At 44.2% G+C, this 12,758-nt stretch overlaps 1 long non-coding RNA gene across 1 annotated transcript; it reads right to left on the bottom strand.

The window, feature by feature from the left end:
• Nucleotides 1–4,852: 4,852 nt before the first annotated feature.
• Nucleotides 4,853–5,619, bottom strand: LOC123406264. Its single transcript, XR_006612045.1, has 3 exons — nucleotides 5,500–5,619; nucleotides 5,357–5,418; nucleotides 4,853–5,143 (listed from the first exon to the last, which is right to left on the bottom strand). It is a non-coding gene; the product is annotated as an uncharacterized LOC123406264 (long non-coding RNA).
• Nucleotides 5,620–12,758: the final 7,139 nt, after the last annotated feature.

The raw sequence follows: 12,758 nt of genomic DNA, 5'->3' as shown, positions 1-12,758 counted from the left end.
TTAGAACGCCTAGGCTCACCTGGAAAATCCAGTTTTGACACTGTATTTTTCTGCTTTCAAAGAAAACCCATGATGTTATCTGTAACGCGATTCTTCTTAAACCCTCTTGCGTTGTGAGTGTTGTTGTCACAGATATTTTGATGCTCAATGCAATGCCCTGCTAGGTCTTTGTGGTGCGCACGTTGCGTGTGCCCGTTGTTTTGGTAAAATATTTCATCTTATTAACTGATTAAGAAGTTGTTTGGTGTGGCTGGAGAAAGATGGGGGCGTTTAGAAGGTTTGGTTGCAGCTCTAAACGATTGTTTCACCATGTTCAATAGGTGGGTGTGATTCTGTTGAAGATCTGGTGATTTTGCATCCTGTCTTTGTGTTGTTGCATGCTGTCATCTCCCGATTCAACCAGAGACTTTCAGCTTATCCAAAACATGCAGAAACTCAGCATAAAATTACCAAACGAGAATGCCTTTCTTTTAGGGGCAAATGCTTTGCTTTGACCAATAATACGCAGTACAGGAATTACACGTAAATCAAAGGGTTGTAGGAGCCACAGATGGCGTCCTTCCCCCAAATGCAAAGCATGCTTAGCTAGTAGATGAGCTTCCCTATTCGAGGCTCTCCCTTCATGTACGAAAGATATATTCTGAAAATCTGAATTTCCATCCTTGACATCGTCCACAATTGGGCCCGTGATTCCTTGAGTGCCTGAATTGATCTCCATCACCGCTGAGAGACAGTCTGAAGCAACGACGATGTTCTGAAGGAGTAGGTCCCTGTCTAGAGCTTGTGCTTCACGGCATGCCAAAGTTTCCAAAATATGAGGATCAGTTAGCCCATGAAACACCACGACATAAGCTCCCAAGTACATCCCCTGATCATCCCGGCAAACTGCACTAATCGCGCCAATAGGAGGAGCCTTGCAGACCGCCCCATCAACGTTTACCTTGGCATACCCCATAGGTGGTGGTTTCCACCCTGTTGCTGCTGCCTGCACCGCCCTTACATGTGATAATGGACGTATAGGTCTGGTTTCCCCCAGCTCGGCGATGAATCTATTGACGAAAGAGTAGGTTGCTGCTGGGCTCTGGTGTTCTCCTTCATGGAGAGCTTCCTTCGTGCATGCCAAATTGCCCACAAGGTGACCGTCATGCGAATCAATTCGTCCTGTGTAACCGAAGATATCATACTGAATAACCATGAGCGAGCAGCCGGTTCAGCAGTAACCAGCATGTGTTCAAGCAGTCCTTGATCGTGTAGCGCCCATACACACCATGCCATAGTGCATGTAAGCAGTGAGTGGAACCACGAATCTTCGGCGCCACATATTGCACAAGAAGGTGACGAGGCCATATGACGGTGGTGCCGCACATCCGCTTTAGGGAGAGACGAACGTGCGAGTCTCCACAAAAAGACCTTGATCTTCGATGGCACTTGGATATGCCAAAGCTTGTCCTAACAGTTTCTTTCTCTGGTACTATCAGCAGGGCCTCCGCGCCCCTCTAACCACGCTTCCCGTCTTAGCTTCATCGTGATAAGCATTCGATAACACGATCTGACAGTAAACTCCCCCTTCTTTTCCTGTGACCATGCCCAGTAGTCCGCACTTTGCCTCGTAGGAAGGGGTATATTCAGGATCACGCTTGCGTCTATTGGGAGGAAAGTTGTATTGACCAAATCATGTTTCCATCTTGCAGCCGTGCTGTCAATTAGTTCCGACACCATCAAGGGTCTATGAGGAGTAAGGCAAGTGTTGGGCGCATAGATGCCTCCTTAGGTAGCCAATTCTGATTCCAGATATTTGTGCTTGTGCCATCGCCTATTCTTCGAATCAGTCCAACTTTGAGGGCCTCTTTCCCTTCAATGATTGCCCGCCAAATCTGCGAAGGATTATTGCCAAGTTCCGCCTCCAAAAACTAAGAAGAGGAGAAAAAGAGAGCTTTAAGGATCCTATCACTGAGTGTTTCCGGAGCTGTAAGTAGCCGCCAGGCTTGTCTTGCCAGGAGGGCGACATTGAACAGTTCTATATCCCTAAACCCCAACCCACCTTCATATTTGGGGCGAGTCATCACTTCCCAGGAAACCCAACATGTCTTTCTTTCTCCATTCTTGCTGCCCCACCAGAACTTGCGGATCACCGAGTTGATATGGAGACATAGTCCCCGAGGCAGTTTGAAACACGCCATTGAGAAGACCGAGATTGCTTGGGCTACCGATTTAATCAGAACCTCCTTCCCTCGAGATGATAGCATTTTCTCCATCCAACCCTTGACCTTGTTCCAAACTTTGTCCTTTAGATACTTGAAGGCTCCATTCTTGCTGATCCCCACATCAGTGGGCATACTCAGGTATTTTTCATTCAAACTCTCATTCTGCACGTTGAGAATAGTCTTGATCGAAGCTTTTACCATGGGTGCACATCCTCTGCTAAAGAACACCGATGATTTAGCTTGATTAATTTTCTGTCCTGAAGCCCTACAATAAGTCTCCAACAGAGAAGACACCAGAGTGGCTCCCTCACTACTTGACTTGAAAAAAACAAGGCTATCATCGGCAAAAAGTAAGTGGCTGACCGGAGGGGCCGTTGGCGCCACTTAAATTCCATAGGAAGGCGATGACTCATTCTGAGTTTTAAGGAGGAACGAAACGCCCTCTACTGCTATCAAGAAAAGGTAGGGTGACAATGGATCTCCCTGTTGAATTCCCCTTGTAGGTTTGAATTGCTCCAACTTCTTTCCATTAAATAAGACAGAGAACTGAACTGAGCTTACCATCTTCATGATTGTAGCAATCCAAGCTGGAGCGAAACCCAGACCTATCATCATAGCTTTCAGATAGTCCCATTCAAGAAGATCATAGGCTTTCATCATATCAAGTTTCAAAGCACAAAACCCATTCTGTTTTGACTTATTTCTTTTCATGAAATGTAGACACTCGTAGGCCGAGATGATATTGTCTGTAATCAGCCTGCTCCCTACAAACGCAGACTGCTCCTCTGATATGATCTCTGGAAGGATGTTTTTCAATCTATTAGCTAGAACTTTGGAGGCTATTTTGTAGATGACATTACACATGCTAATAGGGCGGAACTCAGCAAGAAGAGTAGGATTGTTTACCTTAGGTATAAGAATCAAGATAGTCTCATTTAGGTCATGTACCTCTTCCTCTCCTTTCAGTATTTTCAGGATGATGGTCGTGATCTCATCTCCACACACATCCCAATACCACTGAAAGAAATGGGCGGGAAACCCGTCAGCCCCCGGGGCTTTAGTAGGAGCCATTTGGAAAAGGGCTAACTTAACTTCTTCTTTGGTATAAGCAGAATTCAGTTTTTGGTTCATTGCATCAGTTACTTTCCTCGGGACCGTACTAGTTACTGCCTCCATATTCGTTGTGCCCTCTGACATGTATAGGTGGTGATAGAAATCGGTTGCCATATGTTCTAATTCCACTTCATCATCCACAACAGTGCCATCTTCCCTTACCAGTGATTGGATTCTATTCTTTCGTCGTCGTTTGCTAGCTCGTAAGTGGAAGAATTTTGTATTCTTGTCTCCTGCAGCAAGCCAGGTAATGCGAGATCTTTGTCGCCACATGATCTCCTCTCTACGGTATAGTTCTGCTAATCGGTCTTTGATTTTGATCTCCATGCGATTAGGTCCAGTACGATCAGGATCCTCCTGAAGTGTTGCAAGGTCTACATTCAGCCATTTAATTTCGGTACGAACGTTGCCGAAGGTGGTTTTATCCCAACGACGTAGTCCTTTAGACAACGAGTCAAGTTTCGTCTTATGGCCCTGAACTGTTGTAGCCCCCCGGGCCTTGCCAGTGCTGCTGTATCTCCTCTTGGAAGCCATCATGCGCCTCCCACATCACTTCATATATGAATTGTTTGCTGTGAGACTGTATTTCATGCGATTCACCTTCCAATTGAAGCAGAATTGGATTATGATCCGAAGTGGCTACCACTCTATGTGATAGCTTCACATGTGGGAAGATGCTACTCCATTCCCCATCCGCCATAGCTCTATCCAAACGAACACGGGTATATGTTCCTCCTGCCACTCTTCTCTCAAAAGTCCATTTTGGTCCCGAGAAGCCGAGATCATTAAGCCCGCAAACATCAATGGCATCCCGAAATCCATTCACCTGTGTCAAACTGCGGTGGCTCGACCCCTCATACTCATCCAAGCGTAAAACCTCATTGAAATCGCCAATGCATAACCATGGACGAGTGCTTGCGGATGTCAAGGATCGCAGAAGGTCACAAGTAATGCTTCTATCCTCAACTCGAGCTTCACCATATACCACTGTCAGTCTCCATTGGGGAGCCCCTGGCACTATGATTAGAGCATCAATGTGATATTTTGAGTAACCGAAAGTCTCAAGCTTTATTGTATTATTCCAGAAAATACCAATTCCCCCTAGGGATGGCAATGGGTCGGGTTTGGTGCGGGTGGAGCTGGTCCAAATCCAACCCATGACCCATCTTCCTATCTTCTGCCCATCCACCAAAGTATCCATGGGCACAAGTTGTGCCCATGCCCAAACCCATTGGATACCCACATATCCATGGAGGTCCATGGGCATAAAATATCAGCATGAAACCTTCCCAAAGATCAAATTAATTCATCATCGTTCATTTGCAAATGACAACATAAGCTACACGCATAAGTAGACAACAAGTACACTGTTCAAACATTGTCCACACATACAATGACCACTCAAATAGTCTGATAGTAAAAAACTTGTCTTAAATCTTATTACATAAAAAACTGAAGTAGAACTCTTGTCTTAAATAGTCTCATAGTAGAACTCATGTCTTAAAATCATATTACATCACAATAGAACTCTTGTCTTAAAATCATAATGACAACTCTTAAATAGTCTCACAATGACAACTCAAATAGTCTCCCAGTAGAACTCTTGTCTTAAAATCATATTACATCACAATCAAAGTTGTAAGATCTTATTGAACATCATAACCGAAGTTGAATAAATAAATGACGTGCATGCTAGTAATGGCAGACCCAGACGCATGTCCACATGTAGGGATACATGGCTCCAAATTAGTCTTCAGTAATTTAATGCCATGTCCAGCACACTTGGCTCCAAATTAGTCTTCACTAATGATGGACTCATTTTCATCCTGACATAAAAACAAAGAATTAAAATAAACACGTTACTTCTAAATGCGCATGTATGAAGGATGAAAACATGGCATCTAATCAAAATCCAACCATCAACCCACATTCACAAGTATGCATCTCAAACAAGTAGTGCACCAACAAGTAGTGAACCGCGCACATCACTTGTTATTTAAACGTATAAAACATAGATTGAAATGACAACAAGTAGTTACCATTATTTCTTCCTCATCCTCAAGAACAGATTGAACTGCTTGCAGAGCAAAGTTTATATCACCTAATGCAAAGACGAAGCAAAAATAATAAATTATTTATAGCAGAAAGGAACAGGATACAAATTGACAATTACCAAGATTACCTAACATGTCCGCTCGTGACCAAGCTTGCATACACATAAGAGCTTCAGCTATGCTTGGTGTAAGACGACTACGATGTGCACTTAGTAACCTTCCGCTAGTACTAAAGACTGATTCCGATGCCACAGATGTAACAAGAATGGATAATATATCACGAGCAATCTTCTGCAAAGTAGGGTACTTGGCACCTCCAACTTTCCACCAATTAATAATGTCAAAATCTGCTGTTCTACGGATAAGGGGCTCGTCCAAGTAATTGTCCAATTCTGTGCGAACTTGAGATGGAGCAATAGGTTGTGAAGACAAGTTGTGCCGGACAATTTTTACGATGAGTCCTTAAGTGTGACGTACCAGAGGTTGATTCTGCAGCATATGGCTTGTGACACCAGTTGCATATTGCTTGCCATTTCCCATTGATAAGTTCTATCTTAAAATCATCCCATACATCTGATGTACGCTTCCTTCTAGAACCGGTCAGTTTTGGCTGCTCCACTGCTGTACTAGTACCCTCTTGTGGAGTTGAACTTGCGATCACGGCAGCTCCAGCCACGCCCAAGACATCCGCTGTAGGGGCAACACTGTTTGCGGGAGCTGAGAAAAGGATGCAAGATGCCATCAAATTTAAGTTTAACCAAGTAGCAATGGGCTCCACAAGCAAGAAATGTAAATTCTGCATAATAATGATCAGTAAATTCTGCATAATTTATACTACTTATATAAATTCTGCATAGTAAATTCTGCATAATTCTGCATAGTAAATTCTCTCAAGTAAATTCTGCATAATTCTGCATAGTAAATTCTCTCAAGCAAGAAATGTAAATTCTGCATAATTTATACTACTTATATAAAATCTCTCATCCTGTAGATCACAAGCAAGGAGAGCACTGAGCTGTAAGAACTGTAGCAACCATTTTCAGCGATGATGGTGCTGCCGACACCCTGTTGCCCGTCGGTGCACGGCGACTCAACTATTGGTTGCCGACCATGCAGACTCCTCCGCGGGATGTGAACATTCGCTCCCTTGGCCTTCCCATGGTTGACACTATTGCTGCTCTTGCCCCCTTCCATTGAAGGTTGACTCCTATCAGACAAATGAAACAGCAGCTTGCTTAGGATGGGATTGGTCGCCGATTGGGGAAGGAGAGAGGTAGTGGGACGGAGCATACCTGTCGAGGAAGCGGTTGCTGATGCTGGTCGCCGATTGGGGAAGGAGAGAGGCAGAGATGGAGTGGGACGAGGCTTGCCAGTCGATGAGGCCGCCCCCAATGCTGTCTGCCGATGCCTGACACCAAGGCTGGTCGCCGAGTTCGTCCCCGATGTTGTCCGTCGATGGCCGATGCCTGACACCAAGGTTGGTCGCTGAGTCCAATCGCTGATGTGGGGGCTAGGGTTGTGGCGCTCGGTGCCGTCGTCGGCTCGCCGCGATGGGGACTAAGGAAGGAGCACGGGTTGTGGCGCTCGGTGCCGTCGTCGGCTCGCCGCGATGGGGACTAAAGGAGGAGCACGGGTTGTGGCGCTCGGTGCCGTCGCTGGCTCGCCGCGATGGGGACTAAGGGAGGAGCACGGGTTGTGGCGCTCGGTGCCGTCGCCGGCTCGCCGCGATGGGGACGGCTCGCCGCGATGGGGACTAAGGGAGGAGCACGATTGGGGTTTCAGATATGGGTTTGAGCACGATTGACGCGATGTGGGTTGATGGCTTGATGCAGGGCAGCCAAAGTAAATTAGGTATGCTATAATTAGGTTGCGGGGATTAGGGAACGTGGGCCGTTTTGACCTTTTCTGAATCAATATGTTTGCGAATGACTTGGGTTGAAAAAATTCCTTAGCCTCAGTGTCACTGTCATATGGCCCTGTCTATTACATGGGTATCCACTGGATATCCATGGAGCAGAAATTATAACTGTGCCCAACCTGCCTATTCGTGGATATCCAAATCCATAAATCCATGGACAGAAATGCGCTCCATACCCTTGCCCAACCGGGTCGGGTACCCATGGATATCCGAAACCATGGGCAAAATTGCCATCCCTAATTCCCCCACTCCGTCCACAACTACTAACAGCAAAAGAATAAACAAAATCTAGTGAACTTGCTAAACTCTCCACTCGGCCTCCAGGAAGCTGAGTCTCGACAACACAGATCACTAGTGGAGTATACTGCCTCGCTATGTTGCGAAGCTCATGAACTATCTCAGGTCTACCAGCCCCTCGACAGTTCCAACACAGCACGCTCATTGAGCCCGGCGGCGCTCCTCGAAGGAGCCCGCCAACTCGCTCTGTGAGTCTATCTTTTTCAGGGGAGACATTCCCGCTCGATGTTTCTTCCTGTCCCGTGGCGCCACATACTCGTGCGGGGGTGGTGGAACCTTCTCAGAGGAAATCGCATCCCCCATTCCAGTTACAGAGGCGGCAGTTGTTGTGGTCGCCAAGTCCAGCTTTTTCCTTACTGCCGAAATAACCATCAGTGGTTGTGCTTCCCCGCCATCCTTCTGTTCTTCAGTCCTAGATTTCATGGGACTCTCAGTTGTGTCCTCCATGTTCTCATTGTCGCTCAAATCAGCCTCATGTGAAGATCGTTTCCTGACTGTAGGAGTAGCTCTGGCGTCCCCCGCCGATCTCCTTCCCCTTCCCCGGTTCCGAGGAGGGTTTGAGTAGCTAGCTTGGCTGTACTGGTAAGAAGGTATTGCTCTCCTCTTAGCTATCATCCATTTTCCATATTCAATCTCATCAGGGCCATGAACACCATCTCCACACTCTTCCAGGCTATGTCCCATAATACCGCAAACCTCACAGAAGAAACCAATTTTCTCATACTTTACTGGCAGCAACAATATCTCCTCCCCACTGATCTTTAGCGGGGTGAAACAAACTAGAGGTTCTCCAACCTTTATCTTAGCTCGTACCCGAACATAGTTCCCTTCAAAAACCCTAGCAGGGTTCAACTCTACGCTCTTGACCTGTCCGATCCTTCGTGCTAGCTGGTCGAGTACCCCTTCCCGGCGATAGAGCTCCGGGGTATCATGGATTTGAGCCCACACATGTGTCCGATCAAGAGCCATCGCATGCGGTTTACCCTTCCCGTCATATTCCTCCATGACCACCATGAGACCCCTGAAAATCCAAGGGCCTTGGTGCATAACCCTGTTCCAGTCACCGACACAGAAGAGTTGAACAATGAAGAGATTATCATCCGCCTCGCGGATCGAAGGTTCCTGTGCCAGCTGCCAGATAAACTTCATCGTCATTTTGAAAGACTCGGCACTCAAGGTTTTGTTCGTGTTCACCTTAGCTAGTGCTAACCAACGACTTTCTTCCGTGAATTTGGCGATCTCCTCATCCCCCACTAGTACCGCATCCAACTCTGACTCCTTAAGTTTCATGTTCTTCATTGTCGACTCCAGATCGATCGGCGCCTTCCCCTTCCTGCCCCCCGAAGAAGAGCCCCCCCCCCCGGGTTTTAGTTGTCGACGCAGAAGCCATGATCGCGAAGTCCAAGCCCCCGATCCGATGGAGAGGCCTGAATCTATACTGGTGTTGTGGAAGAAAAAACCTCAACGACGGCGAGGTGCCGCCGGAGTAGATTAAACCCTAAACCCTAGCCGTCGCTAGGGTTAGTCGCGTTACCTACCGGGAAGTTCTTCGAGTACACTCAGAATGCCTTTTTTTTTAATAGCGTCAATTTATATTGTACTGCAAGTCGTTTGGGCCAAGCCCAAAATTCATAAAATGTTCAAGAAAAATATTTATTTTAAAAAGATTCATTTTCAAACAAAAAATGAAAATTCATAAAAACAATACTTCTTAAAAAGTATTACAATTTTTATGCATACATTAATTTTTTTAAAAAAATTAACATTTAACCTTATCATCGACAATTATTAAAAATCCATATAAAAATGATGCACAATAACACATGAAGCAAGTTTCACAAAAAACAATAAAAAAATATTATTCAAAATTTATGAAAAATATGTTGTACACACAAATGCCATTTCCAATCAAAAAAAAGTTATTATCACACAATAAAAATATCCTTTTGAAAAAAATTAACAATTTATATTTTACAACAAATTTAAAAATTTAATACATTTTTTAACTATTATGAAAAAATTCATCCAATTTTTATTTAAGCAGTACCAAATATTTTAAAAGAAAACATTTAACATTATTATACACATTTATTTTAATTAATGCCCCATAATAACACAACAATTAGATTATATTTTTTTTTGCCCGATGCAACGCACGGGTATTTGTACTAGTAATAATAAATAGGCTATCACTTTTGTTGGAAAACCCGCCGCAGTGAGTTTACAAAAAAGCCCTTGTTCTTTATGACATTCAACCCGCAGTCCCTTCATAAGTGGATGTGAGAAAACGCTTCATGTTTTCAAAAAGTCCCCTACATTTGTAAGAATTTCAATCCCGAGCCTCGGTTTCATCTTATCGAGACGCTCCCTCTGCAGCAGCGGCGAAGTGAGGGACGGTGCACGAGGAAGGAGGTCGTCGCCGGCCGTGCTCGCGTGGGGGGAGGGAGGCCGCCTCCATCTGGCCGCCGCTCGCCGTGCTCGCGCGAGGGGAGGGAGGCCGCCTACATCTCCATCTAGCCGCCACCGGCCATGCTCGCGCGAGGGGAGGGAGGCCGCCTACATCTCCATCTGGCCGGCACCGACCATGCTCGCGCGGGAGGAGAGGGCCTCGATGCAGAGGAAGCACTACCGGCCATGCTCGCGCGGGAGGAGAGGGCCTCGATGCAGAGGAAGCACTACCGGCCATGCTCGCGCGGGAGGAGAGAGCCTCGATGCAGAGGAAGCACTACCGGACATGCTCGGACGGGAGGAGAGAGCCTCGATGCAGAGGAGAGAGCCATGCTTGGTGCTGCTCGTCAGGGCGCGGCTCCTGCTCCCGTGTCTGCTTTCCGTAGTATACGATGCCAAACCCTCCAGAGCCAATCCTCCTCTCAAATTTATCAGTGACATCTTCAATTTCTGATAAAGCAAATATGTTCGTTGTTGTTGTAGCTACTTCACTAAAATATGACCCTAGCTTTTTCGCTGGTGCTACAAGAACAACGGTTTCTACAAAATGGCAAAAATAAATCACTGCATGTTCTTACATAGTACCAAGAACGTCCACTGAGCCAAAGAACACATACCATGTGAATGTTTTTTTCTTTCTCTTGTGTGTACACAAACAGCACCCAATAGCAACCGCAAGTAACAAGATGGCCCCGACCACAGCACATACGATGATTATGATGGTGCCATGGCTAATACTATCGCTTGCCCCTGAAGATCATTGTTGCCTAACCAGCTGCAGCAGGTAAGAAATTAGAACAGAAGGAACATCCTAAAACACACTGTCGGATCGGTTTTTTCTCAGTTTAAAAATGCCTTCAAATCCTAGGGGACAAATATATAGTTGTGCTCTCTACGTATGGAACCATTATATGTCACCAAATCTAAGTGAAGCTTGTCCAGCCAAAGTAGTGTTCTCAAGCACAATATTACACATTAATTAATCCAAAATATGCTAGTTACATCTGCCTAAAGAGAAAGTACTGACTTGAAAATAATGCTCTTCTTGGAAAGTGTCCTTGGAATATGTCCGGAAAGCCTATTGTCCTGAATATACCTGCAATGGCTGGAATCAATAAGTGCAGAAGTTCTATTTCTGTAAAGAATCTTGATCAAATGCATTTGTTAGAAAGATAAAATTAATAGCATTGACAAAAATTTGAGCACAGAGCATCAGGAAACAAAGAGAGGAAGGACAGTCTGGACCACTGTATCAACTTCCATTCTCCCAAAGAGGATGGGAGTGCACCATTTAACTGATTATTTTCAAGGTGACTGCATATATATAAAACCACGTTGGATTAGTTCAATAAATCCTGCAGAATGTTGCTCTATGTCAAGAACTGCAAACTCACATATGCTGTAGATTTCTGCATCCACTAAAATCAGGGATTCCATTAGAAAATAAGTTACCATCGAGTTTTCTGCATTTACAGAAATAGGCATATCAGGGAAGAGAAAGCAAAACAAGAAAAAGGATGGAAAGAATGAACCATCTGAGCTTACAACTCGACCAATGCCGATAACTTTGTCAACTCCTCAGGGATACTTCCGGTGATGTTATTCTCTAACAATGTGCTGTGAGGAACAATTCTTAGGCTCTATAACAAGGAATTAATCAATAAATCCAAAGTGAAGGAAGAATTGCATAATCAAATTTATCATAGATTGAAAGAACCCTGGGTGCTGCTTCTGAACTACATTGCACCCAGGTCCATGACACTGGTAAGCATGGATCACCACCCTCTTGCGCCCAACCTGCTTGAGGATACCGTGAGGCCAAGCTAGACATGGTGTTTGCTGTCAATATTATGGAACCACTAAATTAGTCAAAAAGCTTTTTTTCCACATCAGGGACTACACTTGATTTGAAAACAAATAATAACAATTTTGGGCAACCACTTACCATCTTGAGATCCCATGGTAATCTGAACATGTTTGTAAATTTCCATAGCATTCAAAATAGGTCCCTTTGAAGAATCGTTTGTCTTCTTGAACTCAAAAGAGAAAACAAATGGAAGTGTCACATTTACGTAACCTGGTTGGTATAAACGATATTTCCCGTGCGCATTCTCCTCCACGTCAACGGTATAAACAAATGAAAATTATAACTATTATAAAAAAAATCATCCATTTTTTATGTAAGCAACATACCTAATATTTTAAAAGAAAACATTTAACATTATTATACATATTTATTACAATTAATGCCGCATAATGACATAACAAAGATGTTCTGTATATTTTTCTTGCCCGGTGCAATGCACGGGCATTTGTACTAGTGATAATAATAAATGAAAACTAATAAAATGCTTTGCCGTGGGTATACTCTTTTCTCCTGTAGAGGCTTCACTAATAAATCTTGTCACTAAATTATGTTGATTTGCACAAATGTTGTAATGAAAAATTGATTGTGTCGTCAGATCTTAAACAAAATATTTAACTGTAAACTCACTCCCTCCGCTCATAATATAAAAGTGTTTCTCAAGCTAACATAGTTCCAAAAATGTTATTATATCATGGGGCGGATGAAGTAGCTATGAAGGAAATTGCTTCATATTCTCTTTGTTTATTTTATACAAGATGTATTTTTTTAAGTCAAATGAGGTCATGTTTGATCAAGTTTTTAGAAAAATATATCAATATCCAGAATACAAAATTGGCATCATTTGAACATCATGAAAA

Source organism: Hordeum vulgare, chromosome 6H (assembly GCF_904849725.1).
Source record: "Hordeum vulgare subsp. vulgare chromosome 6H, MorexV3_pseudomolecules_assembly, whole genome shotgun sequence".
Lineage (NCBI taxonomy): Eukaryota > Viridiplantae > Streptophyta > Magnoliopsida > Poales > Poaceae > Hordeum > Hordeum vulgare.
The sequence above is the reverse complement of the archived record's forward strand: the minus strand, read 5'-3'. Positions and strand labels throughout refer to the sequence as shown.